Raw genomic sequence first — 19320 nt, forward strand, 5'->3', positions numbered from 1 at the left:
CAGGTTACCCTCGTACAGTAAGTTTACATCTTTTTGAGTAAAAATTTATTTGTATCAGTCATTAATTTTTATTAATTATCAGTTCAAATATGCTGATAATTTAGTTTGCCTAATAATATAATTATCTTACCGAGTCATTAACCTAGTATAAAATACAAAAGCAATCAAGTGCACAGCAGTGGATTAGCAACTGTTTCATCACTTTTGTTATGTTACTGACAACCTCACATTACATTTGCTAAGTATTCCCTGACTAAGCATCACTTGTACTTTTGAAGTAAGAACAGATAACAGATAAACTCCATGTTTTTGTCAAAAAAGAGTTCACTTTACAAAATTTGTTTTTATGTTATATTAGCATACATAGCACAAAGAAAAATCATGTACACTATCACTTACAGACACAACAACCTCAATTTTCAACAAATGTGCTGTTGTGGTTGGCCGAGTGGTTAGCCTCTTCAATCAACAGTTCATGGGTTCGAATCTGCCATGGTGTGGATGTTTAAGAGATGAATTTCATTGCCTGACGTAAGACCACCCCCTCGCTAATTGGAAGACTGAAGGCTTGAAAAAGTTCAATGTCTCTAAAGCAGGGTTTCTGGGTTATGTAAAATAAATGTAAAGTCAATTTGCCATTATCAGGGAACAAAATATAATATGTGCATGTTCCAAGACTGATAGGCTGTATGTTTTTTTTTTTTTTAATATCTGATCCACAAGACCTATAATATGTGCATGTTCCATGACTGATAGGCTGTATGTTTTTTTTTTTTAATATCTGATCCACAAGACCTAGAGCACATTATGCCATGTGTTAACACCCATGCAAGGTTATAATCCTATATATTACATTTGAACTGTGAGTAGACTAAGGGCTAGATAAATGTACAGACAAATCGTTCTTCAGAACATGTGCAACTTACAGACAAAAAATATTTTTTGTTGTTGTTGGTGATGATGGGCGATAGATAGATGGCGTTGATGGTAGCAGTAGTGGAGAGGAGTTCATGGACTCCCTGGAGATGTCACATAGTAATAATAATCTTAAAATGTTGCCATAAAGACCAAATGACTTTTAAACCACTTCAGCCTACCAAATGCAGGATTGTGATCTCATACTTGGAAATGATATTCTTCTACAACTTAATATGCAAGATTACTTTAGTATGTATGCTATGTCCATCCCATTCATAAAGAAACTAGAAACCTATAGCATGTTCTAATATCATAGGTAAGCAGGGTTACGTTTAATGACATCGATGTCAACAAAGATAAAATACATCACTCCTCGTGCACGTCTTATCCATATTTTAATATAATATCAATGCTATTAAAATTTGAATGTGCATTTCACATTCATGGCAACTTTGACATATGTACACATCAAGGCTGGTTAGATGATTAAATAATCTATGCACTTTGCTCAACTAGTTTAATATAATAAGCAGGATGCTAGCTGTGAGATAGTAGACATGTTAAAATTTAAAATTTTAACATGTCTTTGCAATTCATCATAAACATACAGCATACATTCAATGGCTCAAGACAAACTTCAGCTTCTCACTCAATCTACACTATGGCCCAAAACCAGTCTAAGAAAATCATTACCAAATCCAAAATAGACTTCATAATAGCTGCTCAAGCGATCTTTGAGCTTTTTGGTCCCTTGCTAAGGCTGCTGGACATAATTTTGCCCCTCCCTTGTTTCGACCTCTCTCACATCCCTATGGCACCACGGTAGCATTACAAAAAGATAAGGCACAACTCTTGGCATCAGTGATATCTTCGGCGCTTGTGTAGATGACCAAGAGATCACTGTCCACAAACATATCACGTCACATATGGGAAGGGGGATGAAAAACCAAAAAAAAAAAAAGTATTTTTTATCTGTAAATTTCGTGTGTTCTGAAGGATGATTTGTTCTGATAAATGCCCAAAACAAAAATAATATTAAACCAATTGATATAATATTAGTTGACGGTTATATCAGATGAAACATGGTGGTCGAAGAGTTTTAAGATATGTTCTTTCTAGTGGTTATATTATATTTGCTTTAATATCATTTTTGTTTTACATGTTTATAGGAACTTTCCAGTCCTCCACGCTTCATATTTCACTACTGAAACTCTTAGGTTTGGTTCTTGTTTTCAAATCATTTCATTTTTTTTAATCAATATTTGTATAGTTCAGTCTACAGTTCACCTCTAAAAGCTACTGCTGCTTTTTCCTCTGAGCTCTTTTTATAAACCAATGCTGGTTATAAATCTCCTGCATTTATCTCCATCTTTTTCTATTGAAGGTATTCCAAAGTCAACATTCTTCAGCCATTTCCACTAGATCATTCTTCTGTTCATCTTCCTTCAATATGAATGGCACTGGGCATTTTTAATCCATGTAATATGTCCTACCAATTTCTATTTTAATTTTAAAATCTCTTCTCGTATATGCAACTTTTTTTTTTTAATATCTTCATTCCTTATATCATACAGCCTGATGTTTTGCATGGGTTTCCACATTCTGTACTCAGCTTTCCTCATCCAGTATTTGTTTGGTTACTGGCCATGTCACTAAGCCATACATCAAAACAGTTTGGCTCTATTTTCGGGTTTTATTTTACTGCAGAGGATTTCTTTCAGTTTTCCAAAAGCTGAATTCTTTTTTTTTTTTTTCTTCATAATGTTTTTTCTTAATATAAAAAGATCTTCCAAGGTATACATTCTGTACTTACTCTATTTTGTTATCATCTATTATTTGTTCTTCTTCTATCTGGTTTCCTTTGATATTTGTCATTATTTTAACTTTTTCACAGTTATGTATAATCCTACTTTATTTGATACTGTATTTAATTCATTCATCATTTCTTCTAGTTCTCTTTTGTTGTTTGCTATTATTATAATATCAGCTTATCATACATGATTTTTTTCTTACCATTGGTGTTGATCCCTTTGTCACTCCAATCTAGTTTACTCAGAATATATTTTAAAAGTGCATTGAATAATTTGGATCTCACATTTACACTTAAACAAATTATAGAAAAAAGAATAGAATTTAACCCGCCAACATATATGGCCTTCCTGGATTATGAGAAAGCATACGATCACATTAACAGATCAAAATTAATTAATATACTGTGTGAATTGGAAGCTTCACCTCAAACCACCAAAGCAATAGAATATAAAAATGGAAGAAAGCTATATTAAAATTAATAAAAAAATAACGAAAAAATTAAAACCAATAGGTCTCGTTCAAGGAAGTGGGTTATCACCAATACTCTTCAATATTTATATATATGTATGTGTGTGTGTGTGTGTGTGTGTGTGTGTGTGGGGAAAAAATTTCAAGAGTGGAAGGAAAACAAGATCATAGGAAATAAAAAATTAACCAGCCTTTTGTATGCTGATGATCATCATGCCTATCAAGGATTCAGGCCTAGAATGGCCTGTTTCAGCCTTAGAAGTCATTGTTGAATCTCTTAAGAGGATGTCCTGGTTTTCTTTTTCCTAATGGTTTGTAATTTAAGGCTTGTTGTGGTCATAGGAATTAAAACAAGAAATAAAAAATTAACCAGCCTTTTGTATGCTGATTATCAAGTTATTTTTGTTGAAAATGAAGACCATTACAGAAAAATCTACATGTATTGAACAAACAATAGAACAGTATGACATGAAAATCTCAAATAAAACGAAATCAATGGCATTTCAAGGTAAAGAAATTAAAAGATGTAAACTAGTCATCCACAACAAAGTAACAGAACAAGTGAACAAATTTAAACATCTAGGAAATTACGTAAGCCCCAATGGAGAAATTGATATTGCATATACGTGGGTGGTGTGAATAGTTCTTGGCCTCAACCACAAATGGCAACACTATCGGCAAGATTTTTTTCCCTAACTTAGTACATCTGTCATAAGCATCGGTGTGAAATTGCAAGTCATTCATTCAAGTAGTTTTTTATATACAGCTGTCGGAAACCAAAGTGTTTTCTGTATCCCTTGAAATGGATAAAATTAAGTATTATGCGTTTATAAAATTTTTTGTAAAAGAAGATTTAACAGCAAAAGAAATGGGCTGCCGAGTTTAAACGCGGTCATACCAGCATCGAAGATGATCCATGTGAAGGCAACACCAGAAATCATTGATCAGTGCACGATATGCTACTGGATGACCAGCGAGTTAAAGTGGTGAAATTGCTGAGACTATAGGCATTTCAAAAGAATGTGTAGGTTACATTTTGCATGAAGAATTGCAAATGAAAAAGCTTTGTGCAAGATGGGTATCATACAGATCAAAAATGCACTTGAATGAAAATCTCTGAACAGTGCTGGGAGCATTTTAACAAGAATAAAACTGATTTTGTGCATCGATTTATTACTATGGATGAGACTTGGATTCACTAGTACATACCAGAATCCAAACAACAGTCAAAACAGTGGACAGAAGCTGGCTGTTCAGTGCCAAAGAAGACAAGGTGTCATGGCATCAGTGTTTTGGGATGCTAGAGGCATTTTGTTTATTAATTATCTTGAAAAGGGTAAAACAATAACTGGGGAAAATTACTCCTATCTTTTAACCAAACTAGACGAAAAAATTCGTGAGAAAAGACCCAGTTTGCAGAAGGGAAAAAAATCATCTTTCATCAGGACAATGTACCTGCCCACAAAGGTGTTTTGGCAATGGAAAAATTAAGGTATCTACACTGTGAATTGTTGGAACATCCACCCTATTCCCCAGATTTTGCTCCCTCTGACTTCTATCTCTTCCCAAACTAAAACTCCTCCTCGCTGGTCAGCATTTTTCTTTGAATCAAGAGGTGATTGCAGCTGTAGAGGAGTATTTTGCAGATCTTACTGAGAACCACTACACAGATGGGATAATGGTGCTGGAGCACCGCCGGAATAAATGTATTAGTCTTAAGAGAGATTATAAAAATTTGTAATTTCAAAAATTAAAATAATTTTGAAATTATAAATTTGTTTTTTCATTGTTAGACCGAGAAGTTTTCAGTCAAATTTTCCTAGCATTCATTGGAACCTTGAACAGACAATTCAATAAACAGATGTTTAGAACAACCCAAATAAAACTATATAAAACAATAGCCAAATGAATTCTGAAATATGGCAGTGAAACGTGGACTTGGGAAGAACAAGATAAAAGACAAGTGGAATCTGCAGAAATGAAGTTCCTAAGACTGCTGCTCGCAGGATATAAAAGAATAGACAAGATACGAAATAAGATAATAATTATCCATAATTAACATAACAGAAGACATCACAAACTATAGAAATAATTGGGAAAACCATGTAGAAAGAATGAATGAGGACAGATGGCCAAATATTGCCTAGAAATATAAACCAAAGGGACACTGATCAAGAGGAAGACCCAGAAGGAAGCCAAGATGATGATAATTTGGATGAAATAGTACCTCCTTGACATACTCCTTTATTTAATGGGAATAGGCTGCTGTGTTCATATACAATATCAGATCAAAAGTATCGGGACCCCCCCCCCCCGTAATTCGTAAACTTACGTCTAGATGTCACTACGACCTCACTTACCAGTATAAAAGGAGGCATGGAGCTGTGTGTTGTTCAGTGATAAGAAGTATGAGTAGAAGGGGTAGTATGAGGGAGCTCAGTGACTTTGAACGTGGGCTAGTTATTGGTTGCCACATCGGTAAGAAATCTGTCAGAGACATTTCAATCCTCCTCAAGTTGCCCAAGTCAATAGTTCAAGTGATTGTGAAGTGGAAACATGAAGGCACAACCACAGCAGACTGCGTTTAATGACAGACAGGGACCATTGAGCGTTGAAGAAGGTGGTTCATAGAAATCACGAGATTGCTCATTTTTCAAGCAATCCTAGTAGCAAGCATATAGGTCCATAATTTTATTTTTCTTAAATTACCCTTCATGTTCCAGTTGTTTGGTATATCTTTTCTCTTTTAGGCATTTATTAAATATATTTTTTAGTTCATCTGTTAACATTTCTCCTGCTGCTTTCATCATTTCTATTAATTCTGATACTTTCTTGTGGTATTATATAATTCTGAAAAATACTGTCTTGCCCTTTCTACTGTGCCTTTTTTTTTATCTTTGATATCTCATCCATTTTCAACTTCTAGTATTATTTCTTTTTTTCCTATTATGAGATTGTTTCATAGTTACTTTCATATTTTTGGTTACCTATTGATCTTCCCTTTTCTTTTTATCATCTTTAATATTATCTATAAGTTTTACTATATTCTTTTCCCTTCTCTAATTAAATATATTCTTTTCTCCAACAGATTTATTTTATTTCTCTAACAGATTTTTATTTTTAATCTTTTTATCTTTGTCATCTTATGCAGGGCTTCAGAAATACTACTTAAATATATTGGTCACGAAAAAAAATTTACTCACCCATAGCATGAACTGGAGTGAAGTTATATATATATATGCTTTTCTTTTATTTCACAACTAGTTCATTTTTCCTCATAGCATGTTATATGCTACTTCTGTTCTAATGTCTGATAAACAATTACAGGTCTTCTAGCAAGAAAAGTTTGTTAATTTTACTCTCTAATATATCCTACACTCCAATCGAGTTTTGAAGAGAAGAGACATTTGTTTGCCTAATTCCTGAGTTAAATCTATGAAAGTCATATAATGGAAAGTTTCTCATTTGAAATATCTATAGATGTATATAGAAAATGAGTCACTACCTTAGTCTTTAATTTCCTTAACTAATTTTTGTTCAATGATATCAACAATAACTGAAAAATGCTTTACATTTCACACCATTTTGATATTGTTCTACTACTGAGTCTATCAAGTTTTAGAAGTTACATAGTTTATTGAATTGAGATTTATAATAGGCTATAATAAGGCAATTCAGGCATTTATTTATATATTTTAAAATCTTTCTTTGGAAAGTAGCTGGAGATATACATTGGGAGCCAGACTTCTGCAGAAAATATGCAAAAGTAATATTTTCATATACGAGTAGCAAAAAGGTTTCATCTCATTATTAAAATACTCTGGATTAGAGATAGACTTCACCAGAAATCTGGGTGATTTCTGGTGAAGTCTATCTCTAATCCAGAGAAGAAAAAAGATTTTTTCTTCGTGAAAATTAAACAATGAAACCTAAATGCCTCCACTTTAAAAGAGCCATGAAAATCTTATAGAATCTGGGGTTTCTGTCAGCAGCCCAAGGATATTTTTTATATATTAGAGAATGCAACTTCACCTTCATAGTACGCCACTACTTGAATTTCTTGAGCATTTTTCTTGGAAAGCACATAGTTTTTATTGGAAATTTTTCCACTTGGTTATACTATAAATTAATGATACCAAGAAATTATATACTTTGTTTAATCCTTTATCTAGGTGTAAGCAAAAAAGTTTGCACCTGAAGTATTTTCAGGACTGGGGCAACTCATATATAGAGGTAATGATATCACATCACTTGCATTATGGAAAGGGTCACTAACAAGATTGGTTTCGACCTTTACCGAGGTCTCATCATTGGGCGCCAGACTCCTGCAGAAAATATGCAAAAGTCATATTTTCATATACGAGTAGTGAAAAGGTGTCATCTTATTATTAAAATACTCTGGATTAGAGATAGCAGTTGGAAGTTTTTTCACTTGGTTATACTAGAAATCAAAGATACCAAGAAATTATATACTTGGTTTAATCCTTTATCCAAGTGTAAGCAAACAAAGTTTGCACCTGAAGTATTTTCAGGATTGGAGCAACTCATATATAGAAACTAATAACTTCACATCACTTGCCTGTGAAGCCATTAGCTTCTATATAGGTCTCCTCAGTGGTCCGGCTCTGGTCTGGGTATCCCATAATGATATGCATTATACATGTCTGCAAGGATATGTGCATTGCATCATGGGATACCAAGGCAAGTGATGTGAAGTCATTAGCCTCTATATATGAGTCGTCCCAGTCCTGAAAATACTTCAAGTGCAAACTTTGTTTGCTTACACTTGGATAAAGGATTAAACCAAGTATGTAATTGCTTGGTATCTTTAATTTACATATTGTTTTTAGTTGATGACACAACAGAATTATTTCTGTTCCCTTACCTTTGTCTTTAGCTTTGCACCGTTTCACAAAACTAAAAAATCCAGCTTGCATTTCCTTTCATCTGCTGTCCATAATGAATGGTGAATTTATATAAATTATCCATAAAAACAGTTCAATAAGAAAGACAAATAATGAAAAATAAGTTCAACACTAGCAACAGAGTCAAACTAACTATTCATGATGTAATGTCAAAAGCGTGATCAAGTCTCTTAATCATCTTTACAAGGTAATTGTTTTTTGAATAACAATATACTTGCCGGCCTAGTTGGCCGAGTGATTAGCATATCCACTCTCAAGCCAAAAGGTTGCAGGCTCGAATCCTGCAGTGGGCATGGATGTTTGTGATTGTCTGTGAAAATGCTAGTGGTGGTTGGTAGATGGCATTGGTGTAGATGATTACAGTTGTGGTTCATTGCAGTGGGTGAATTGAGTAGTAGAGTAGGTGCCTTCCCTTGATGAGTCATGTAATAATATAAACTTCATTACAACTGCATACCTACTTAAGGATTAAAGATGGGAGAATAAGAATATAAATTTGTCTCGTCTTATTTTGCATTACAGCTGGCAGTGAAATAAATGAAAATCTGTCTTCTTAAATTATATTTTTGTTTAATCGCATCTCTGATTTTTATAATAAAGGTGATGACTTGCAAGTTATTCAAAATAAAATGTTATCTGAGAATATTCAACTATTTATTTTAACATTGATTTGCAGATGCTGGATGAGAAATAAATAGTGCTGCCTGTTATCATGAGCTGGAATTACTTCATAATTTGGAAATAGCAGCAAGGCATATCTTTGTATCTTTGTGCATGCTCACTTTTGGCAAGGACAGTCTATGAAGAAATTAATTGCAAGCTACTATCTCCTGGTTGAAAGTAACACTTCTTTATTTAATTTCCAGTATTGAAACACATGTTTCTAATCATCATCATCATCATGCGTATCAAGGATTTAGGCCTAGAATGGCCTGTTCAGGCCTTAGAAGTCATCGTTGAATCGTTTAAGAAGACGTCTTGGGTTTTCTTTTTCCTAATCGCTTGTACTTTAAGGCTTGTTTTGGTAATCTTTCTGTTTTCATTCTTTGAACGTGTTTCTAAACATGGAACATGTTTATTAAAATAAACAATATAACTTAAGCTTCATAAGTCGTGGGACACATACATCGAGGATACAAGATGTGTATAAAACACACTGGAAAAAATTAATTACACACAGTTGGTGTTAATAGAACATCAACAGTACACATAAAAATGAATTAACTAATATACAAGTGTTTGGAATAATGTTAGTTGTTGCTGTAGTGTTCTGTGGTGAATACCCTCACCAAATTTGGTGAGTCTAAGGACTCCTTGGAGTTGCCTGTAATAATAATAAACTTGGTGTAGGATTAAACCTTGGATTTTGTCCCAATGAGTATAGGGATACAAAACATTTCTGAGGCTTCTTTAAATTTTCTTATAAAAGAGTTTTGATCGATATATGGCATTTCTGTTTCTTGTAAAACTACTTAGTGGCTGCATCTGTTGAGTCAAAGGCTAATCCTGTTCTGTGCTTTCTTATTTTCTGAATATGTTTTACATTTTCAGTTACATTGAGGGGGGGAAAAAAATCAAGCATAGATCAGGATTAGCTACCCTTCAACAGATAGAGGTCACCAACTATTCTGGCAAGAAACAAAAATGCTGTACATTGTTCATAACTGTTTTATAAGAAAATTTAAAGAAGTCTAAGAAATACTCCAAATTCCAACATAATGGAACAAAAATGAAAGTTTGATAGGATCAAACTTCATTCATAGCAGAACTGGGATATGACACAAACATCAAACAAATGACAACAACTAGCATGATATAAATACCTGCATACTAGTTAATCCATTTTTTTTTGTCTCTTTGTTTACATGTACTATTTGAAGTTCTGATAATACCTGCAATGTATAATTAATTTTTTCCTAGCATGTGCTATATAAGTCATGTACCCCTAAAGATGCAAGTCCAACAACATGAAATTTGCTGGGTTATAATGTTTATTTTAAAAAACATGTGGTCTCAATAATGGAAATTAAATGAAGAACTTCTTTATTACATTCACTGGAAGCTGGGGTGATCAAATAAACTGATAGTGAATAAGATGTTTTTAATAAAAATAAAAAGTAAATTATGCAAAGAAAATGGGGCAATATATTTCTAATGCATTTATACCGAAACTGGAAAGTAACTTGCCTCTGTTGAATGCATTTCTGGAGCCCTGATCTTGTATGTTATCCATCTGTTTTCATTCATGTTATATTTTTATTGTATTTTTTTTTTTTTTTTACGATTACTTCTTGGTATAATTTTTTTGTTGACTGCTAATGTATTGTTATTTAGAGTTACACATTGCTTTTTTTTGTTTCATCTTGTAATTTTTTTTCTTTTATTGCTATTTTCCCTCTAACTATTCTGTAATTACTTCCTATACCAATTTGATGGATAACAAACATCTTTAAATATTCTTACATGAAGTGATAAAATATAATCTATTTCACTTTCATTTTGGTCTTTTCTTGTAAAATGTGTTCATAGCATTTAACTAGTTCTTATCATTAACACTTTTTCCCCTAAAAGCTGCATGACTGGTTATTTTTATAACTTATTCATGGGTAGATGAAGTGCAAAAAAAAACAGTTTCTCTCAATTAACTTGTTAACCTTACCAATCGACTATTTAGACTTACGCGATGGTTTTAACTTATTATGCAGTTAGCAGAGCTAATCTCAAGTGGTATGATCACTTAAACAGAATGGGAGAGGAATGATTAGCAAAACAAGTGTTCTTTACCAGGTTGGCAGGAAAAAGACCCAGAGGAAGCCCAAGATACAGGTGGATTGATACAGCAAAAAGTGCCTCAGAAGACAGAAATATAAAATCTGATAATGTTGGAGTCTTGACAGGTAACAGATTGATTTGGAGAAAAATTGTAGATAGGAAGTTAGTAATGATGTAAGTTTTTCATGTGGTGCTATCATATCCTGTACACCCCTTGAGAGTACATGTCAGGAATTTGATGTTGATGGATTTATTTATATGTGTCGTATTTATTCCATTAAACCCCATTTTGTGTGTGTCAACCTTACCTTCTCATGATGTGCTGTTTCCATAAGTCAAAGTATTCATGCTATAAAAGGAAAACCTCCTAGTTGGAGGAAATTCAAAGACTTACATGGTGGTAGAGGAGCTCCCAGTGAAACACCACAACCTTGCTTTTTTAGAGTATTTAACTGATGCTTTTATTTTCCAAAACTCAATCCATTTGCAAGTACAAAACTAAGAGGAGATGACCACCTGGTGTGTAATATCCCACTACAACATTCACTGCCAGATTGTTTCTAGACAAGAGTTTCACTTCATGTATCAGTTTTCTTTTAACAATTCAATGAAATGACACATTAAGCGAATAGCAAACACGCGATCAATGAAATTTTTAAAAAAATCTTCAAAAAAATGAAAACAAAAACCTACAAAAAATCATTTCCCACTCTGATTTCAACATTAGTTCAGTTAGAAATTGCTAGTCAGGTCTAATCTTTAACTGGTTGAATTTCAAATATCAACCTCAAGAACTGTACATCTTGAAAGCACTTGATCCTTTGTACAACTGGCGCCCTATGCCAGAAAATGACAAATCTGGTATCCTCTGTTTTGACCTCTGCTAAGTTTCTTTTTCCATTCAATTACATTCATCTACTGTCATTACTGTTGGAAGTTTTTCCACTTGGTTTATACTATAAATTAAAGATACCAAGAAATTATATACTTGGTTTAATTCTTTATCCAAGTGTAAGCGAACTATCTGTGTGATTCTTTAGAAAAAAAAAAAAAAAAACGTTCGCTTAACATCTGCACCTGAAATATTTTCAGGACTGGGAAAACTCGTATATAGAAGCTAATGACTTCACATCACTTGCCTTAGTATTCCATAATGCAGTCTACTGAGGTCTCACTGATGATACCTCAAATAAAGGTCGAAACCGGCTTAGGTAGCGACCCTGCCCAGAATGAATAACATTATATATGTCCATAAGGATGTGCTTTGCATTATGGGATACTAAGGCAAGTGGTGTGAAGTCATTAGCCTCCATATACGAGTCGTTCCAGTCCTGAAAATACTTCAGGAGAATTTTGTTTGCTTACACTTGGATAAAGGATTAAACCAAGTATATAATTTCTTGGTATCTTTAATTTATAGTAAAACCAAGTGAAAAAACTTTCAACATCTATCTCTTTTTAGTAATAAGTTGAGACACCTTTTGGCTACTTGTATATGGAAATATGACTTCAGCATCACTTGAACCTTGATATCACTTCTGGGTCTGGCTGCCACTCATGTCTTCAATAAAGGTCGAAACCAGTAGGGTAGTGACTCATCCCATAATGCATAGCATTATACATGACTAAGGATTTGTGCATTGTATTATGGGATACTAAGGAAAGTGATCTGAAGTTATTAGCTTCTATATACGAGTTGACACAGTCCAGAAAATACTTCAGGTGCAAGCTTTGTTTGCTTACACTTGGATCAAGGATTAAACCAAGTATATAATTTCTTGGTATCTTTATTTACTGTCATTACTGCTCTCCAAATTCTGAATATGATTCTGATGTCTTCACCTTCGTAACATGGAAGATGACAACCTGCAATTTAACTATCCCAAGAGTGAAGTCATCTTTCTGAGCAATTTCAATGTCTATAACTCTTATTTTTCAATTTCACTGGCCACGTTGGAAGCAGTGATCAAAATGCAAATCATTCGTCTACCAACTGGAATAATAAATAGCACTCTGCTATAGTTCGCCCACCGATTAGAGGTCTCTCGACACTTCTGCGCATGACAGAAAAAGGAGAATCCATTTCGATAATAGGGTAATCAATCTGTTTTCTGGGATGTGTTTGTTTATTATTACAGGTCAGAAAATTTAGCTTTTCTTTTACAAACATCGTAGTTTTTAAAGTGTAACTATTTTGCTTGTATAACAGTTGGAAAAATGTACGTAGAGTATTAACAAAATTAAAAAAGGTATAGCATAAAACAAAAATTTAACTAAGTTTATTTTTAAGAAAGTTTTCTATAAAATAAAAATAATTATACAGAAAAACAGAAATTTTTTCAAATGAACTTAGATATTCTAAACTTACAGTTGAGAGAACTGAGACACTTTAATGTCCTAAACCGATTAATTATTTATGACTTGTTGTGACTCTTTTAACAAACCCATGCAAATAAAAGGTTGGAAAAAAATATCATTATCAAATCCTTTTAATCTTCATAGTCATCTGAATCAGTGTCCAAATCGCCATCATCACCAAAGGTTCGCATAATTCTTCGATAATCCCGTCTCTGTCCCAATACATATTTTCCAATGAGGTGACATGAAAGCAATATTTTCCCCAGTTTTGAACTGTAATACTTTCAATCGCCTGTTCTGAAAGCTTAAAAAGTTTTGACATGTCAATATCTCCAGTTATGTTGCGATGGCAAATGAAACTTTTCACTTCTGCCCAAACATACTCAATAGCATTAATATTGTAATGATATGGTGGTAGCTTCAAAGCTAGAAATCCATGCTCTTTGAGCATTGTGTCGAATTTAAATAGTTTAGTTGTGGGCGAGTTTCTTTTGACCAAATTAAGCAATTCAATTTTTCGCATATCTGGGGAATGAGAAATGTTATTTGCAGAGAGCCAATCCATAAGAACTTGCTTCTTATTAGACCAATTTGGAACTTTGTTTAATCGAATAGAGTGATATGAAGCGTTATCAATTATAACAACAGCATTTTTAGGAAGGTTTGGAATCAGTTTTTCTTCTGCCCACTTTTCGAAGATTGTAGAATTCATTTGCCTATGGTAATTGGCTTTGTATAGTAAGTTTGAATTCGGTAAAAAACCCATTTCTCCACCAGCACACAAAATTATTATGCGCCGCGAGGCATTTCCGGTTTGTAGCATTCCACATTCTTCTTTAGACTGCCAACATTTTCCATAAGTTAAATTACAATCAATCCAAGTTTCATCTAGATACACAATCGGTCTTTCTCCTCCCTGAAACGTCTTATTGCTCTCAAATACCGTGTTCTAGAAAAAACAATGTCACTTCGCTCCATGATAAGTTTCGTTTTATTCTGGGACTTTTTAAAACAAAATCCGATTTCATGAAGTATTTTCCTTAAAGTTTCTCTTTTCCAAGGAAACTTAATTTTTTCTTTAAGCACAGGAATCAATTTCAGAACAGTTGGCACTCTTTTCTTGACCAATTAAAATTTGTGAATAGTTCTTATAACGTCTACATCAAAATCATTCAAAGCTACGGTTTCGATGGTTTTCTTTACTCTGCTGCTTTTTTTTTAGGAGATTTAATTTTGGCTTACCTTCACCTTTTGATTCCCTACGAATTCTTTTAACAGTCGACCCCGATACGCCCGCAATTGCACTTTCAAGTTTTATGACTTGAGAAAGGGGAACAAGGAGACGATTCTTTTTTTGCAAAATGTCAGCACATTATTCAATATTCTTTTGCAAGAGCTACTGAAACGTTTAACAACAGAACTTGTTGACTGTATTGGATCCATCATACAAATTAATAATAAAAAAATAATGCAAAAAAGCGACAACAAAAATCAAGCTAGTACTAGTACAGCGACAGCACGTGATTTCGCATGTTAGCGACCAATTCGTACATCCTTCATTTCTTTCTCCCCTTCAGCATGAATCAACTATTCTTGGCAAAATGCCAAGGAGAGATCTACAAACGGTGTATGAACTATAACACCCTTGATTTTAAAAATATTTTCTTACATTTAAGAATTAATATAAGAGAAATGCTAGATAATATTACGTGCTTGCTGCTTTATGATTCTGTGACTTAAGAACGTCAAAAATCCCCAAATTTAATGTTGAAAAAATATACCATCACTTAAGGATAATGTGGAGACCTCTATATAGACTGTAAGGAATGTGAAAGCCAGGGCTTCTGAACAAATGTCCAATTCTCACCTTGTAGTTATGACCCATTAGGGTAGCACTATTCACAAGCAAACAAGCATAATGCTAGAAATAATGACAACTTAATCATGTTGCATGAGTGTCCGTAGAGGAAAGGGGGGGAATGAGGCAATTACCCCACCTGGGATCGAGTAAAAGATTTATTTCAGAAATAATAATCATAAAAATGATTGAGATATGTAACCTTACATCCTCGACCATTTGTCCATCTTAAAATTTTATTATGGGTCAGCCAGTTTCGGCCCTTGGCAGGGTGATCAAAGAACATGTGTTTCATCTATTGCAGCAATAAAACACTTGTTCCTGTTTTTGGTTCATCTTTTTCTGATTTGTGAAAAAAAATGTTCATTACTGTTATTAACAGCGACCAGTTCGTTTGTCCTCTGTCTAGTGAGTCACTGAATGAAGTGTGTTGTAAATTTATAGTGAAACAAATTTAAAAAGAAAAATACATTTTTAAAAAGGTAAATATGTAATTCTATAATCTATTTGTGAAAAAAAAAATTAAGTAATTAAATAAAAATTTATTGATGTAATTATTTGTCTCCAAGCTTCCCCCCTCCCCCCCGAGAAAATTTTCTGCGGATGCCCATCGAATACGCAAGTTAATCCGATTCCTTAAACATCAATTCAAATTGACTCTGCCGAGTCAATTTCATCAAATAATTTATTAGAATATGATATTGGTTCTTACATTGGAATTTCCGCTATAACACCAACTTTAAAATTTGAAATCCTTTCTAATACTTATGTTCCCAACAAGAACTATGATTTCAAAAAAAGATTCTTCTGGAAAGAGACAGTTTAGATTTGCTTAGTTAGAGGAACACTCACCATGGTTATGTTATTCAAAACTACAAAAAAGTGCATTTTGCAAATACTGAGTTTTGTTTGTACCAAAAGTACATCGGGGCTGTCAAGGCGCATTTTATAAAAACTCCATTTATAAAATATAAAGATTTTAACCAAGCCGCCAGAAATCACGTTATCTCATTGACACAAAAAAGCTGCTATTGATGTACAGAATTTTATAACAATCCACAAAAAGCTATAATTTGTCAAATTAATGAATCGACAAAAAAAATTATAGAGTCCAATAGAATTAAATTAGGTTCTATTTTATCAGCTATTGTATTTTGTGCAACACGATTTGTCGTTATGGGGGGGGGGGAGTGATTCTGGAAATTTACATGATTTATTTCAATTGCAGATCAAAGCAGGAGACAATTTTAAAAGATCACTTGATATAAGCTCCTGCAAATGGCTTGTACACTTCTGTAAGAACTGAACATCAACTAATAGAACTTTATGAAATGGAAATACAAGAAAGCATTGTATCTGCTGCAAATAAATCTACTGGATTTTCAATGTTAGCTGACGAAACCACAGATATTACTGGGATAGGGCAACTTTCACTTAGCATTAGGTTTGTTGATGAAAATAAAAATATAAGGGAAGAATTTTTATTTATTTTTATTTTATTAATTAATAAATAATTTAAAATTTATTAATTTTATGTAATTAAATAAAAATTTATTGATGTAATTATCTGTCTCCAAGCTTCCCCCCCCCCCCCCAGAAAATTTTCTGCAGATGCCCATGTCATATACTATCATAGAGTCCTATACACTCCTTGATGGTATCAGGAATTTTATGACTTTTCAAGAACAAACTTAGGTCTGAAACCTGTGATGGATTAAATAATTATTATTCTGTTTTAGACAAATTAAAATGGATGGACAAGCTAAGTTAAGCTTGTATTAATGGGACAGCTTTTTTTTTTTCCTGTGGAAAAGAAAAACAAGTTTTTTTTAACTTATTTTTTCCCTTCTGCTACTACTGCTTCACAGACTGGATTAAATAACCTAGATACCAAAAAATTTCATGTCTTGATACTGACACATTCTGTATTCAGTAGCCTATATTCAGACCATTCCAAGAAAGAGGAATTAAAATTTGCACCAAACCACCATCCTCACCTAAATTCACAGTAAAACAATGTAGGTGACTAACAGTCAACTTCCTTCCCCCCCATATCTGGAGGTCAACTAGTGTGAATTTTGCAACTTTAGTTTCATTGCAGATCTCAGCCTATATCATCCACTTCTGAACATAATGACATAATGAAGAGTGAACTGGATAAACTTATGCTGCTGTTCTTGACAGTTCCAGAGGATTTGGCTAGATCTGGTATCCATGTTTGTTCAGCAAATCATTTTTTGGTATACCTTCCTTTCTCTCTAACTGGATAGCTATTTCTGTATGGTCCATCACTACATGTTGGAGAAAATAGCTTCTATTCAAACTTCTCTGCCAATGCAGAAATACTACAGGGTATTGTTCTTGTTGACTAATTATGGTGGTAATATATCAGAATGCAGAAAGATAAGTAAATAATTATTTATTGACTTATTGCTGATATTTCGTTGGTGTTATAACCAGCATCTTTAGAGCACAAAACTTTTGTTTTGTGCTCTAAAGTTTTTGTTGTTGAATATTTTTGTTGCCTTTTGTCCAGTCAGAAAAATCACCACCTTTCTCACTTCTCCTAAGGACAAGCTTCCACATCTTAATTATCTAGGTGTCTACCAGATTCCTTGCTCCTGTGGGTTATCTTATTTTGGACAAACAGTAAGATCTGCCTCTATTCGCCTAGAAGAACACCAGTCTTATATTCAGTACCTTAAACCTGAACAGTCTGGACTTGCAGAACATGCCATCTTAACCAGACATAGATTTCATTGGAAATCTATGTCTGTTTTGTCCTTCACAAAAGTCGGTTCCTCATAGAACGGCTTTATAAAGAAACATGTGAAACTTTATTCCCCTCTCCTACTAACTTAAACAGATCTGATGGTTGATGTCTATCCCCTTTATGGGAGATAGTACTTTACAAATCAGCTAATCTTTCCTAACTTTTTATTGTATATATAGTTTTTTTTTTTTGTTAGGAAATTTTATTGACCTTTTTAGTTATCTTACACTAGCTACTTAGGTGGCACTTTTTGGAATTGTCAGTTATTGTTTAATTTGGTATTAACATGTACTGAAGATGCCTGTGACACACAGACAAAAATTAGACTATTAAAAAAATCTTTTTATGTGAGATTTTCCGTCATTAATTTTGTATTATCCTAGATAATATGACGTGATTCACGCTCGCCTTCCCATCAAAGAACATAATACTGCACTGACTTGGCTAAAGAAAATTTGGAAGAATATTGATAATTAAAAAAGACGTTGACATTCCTTATTTTTTTATGCTACTGCTTTGAGTTTGACTTAAACTATGCTGCTTTTCAACTTTCCCAGATCTGCCATACTAACTTCAAACCAATTGCTCACTAGTCAAACCAAGACTAATGAGAAGCAATTGAGGAAGCAATGCAATGCTAATCTCTTATAAAAAGTTTCTTTTTTTTTTTTTTTTTAAGGGAAATAGGTGGTGCAATAGCAAATCATAAAACATGTAAAGTGAAAAATTTAATTAGCCTTGAAAATATGGCAAAACAGATTCATATACAACATATTTTGCATCTTACTTTCAATTCTGACTATGAAGTGAAGTACTCCATACAAAAATGGAGTTTAGAGCAATATTCTAGACTACTTTCATTCATTTTCTATGGGAAAACTATATTAAGCAAGATTTTGGATTCAGTAATATGCACATACGAAGTCATTATCTAGGATATAAGAGCATTGATACTGTCTCCTCTAAAAGACTGGTTCAAAGTGTAACATAAAGGCAAAAGTGTGGTTTTATTTCTTGCATGAGATTATGATGTCCTGTGATTCAGCTAATACAATAAGTGTATTCATCTGTCTATTCTCTTTATTTTTAAAACGTAGTTCACACGGATTTATTTGGAATTAATTTGCATTATCATCACTATTACTGTATTTCACACTGGGACTTTATTCATATTTGCAGAAGTCGATCTCTCTCTCTTTTGCGACTTCAATTTAATGATTCAATTATCATCATAATCAAACTTCATTATGTTAAGCATGGAAACAATTTGAAAATACTGTTAAGTAATTTTACTAAAAACACATGTGTAGAAGAAATTGTATGTAATCTTCCAACAGTAACACATGAATCTTGTGGAAATATACGAATGAATGGGATTGATCTACTTGTTAGTAAACGATAAGGTGAAAGGGTAGGGGGAAGTTTGTGTGTGCGCT

At 33.3% G+C, this 19320-nt stretch overlaps 1 protein-coding gene across 7 annotated transcripts in view; it reads right to left on the bottom strand.

Annotated features, from left to right (window-relative positions):
• Positions 1–19320, bottom strand: part of LOC150094432 (protein alan shepard-like) — a 725446-nt gene that overhangs the window by 493829 nt on the left and 212297 nt on the right. The window lies entirely within an intron of this gene.

This window comes from Typopeltis vanoorti, chromosome 22 (genome assembly GCF_054136105.1).
Source record: "Typopeltis vanoorti isolate ZY-2024b chromosome 22, IOZ_Tvanoo_1.0, whole genome shotgun sequence".
Taxonomy (NCBI): domain Eukaryota; kingdom Metazoa; phylum Arthropoda; class Arachnida; order Uropygi; family Thelyphonidae; genus Typopeltis; species Typopeltis vanoorti.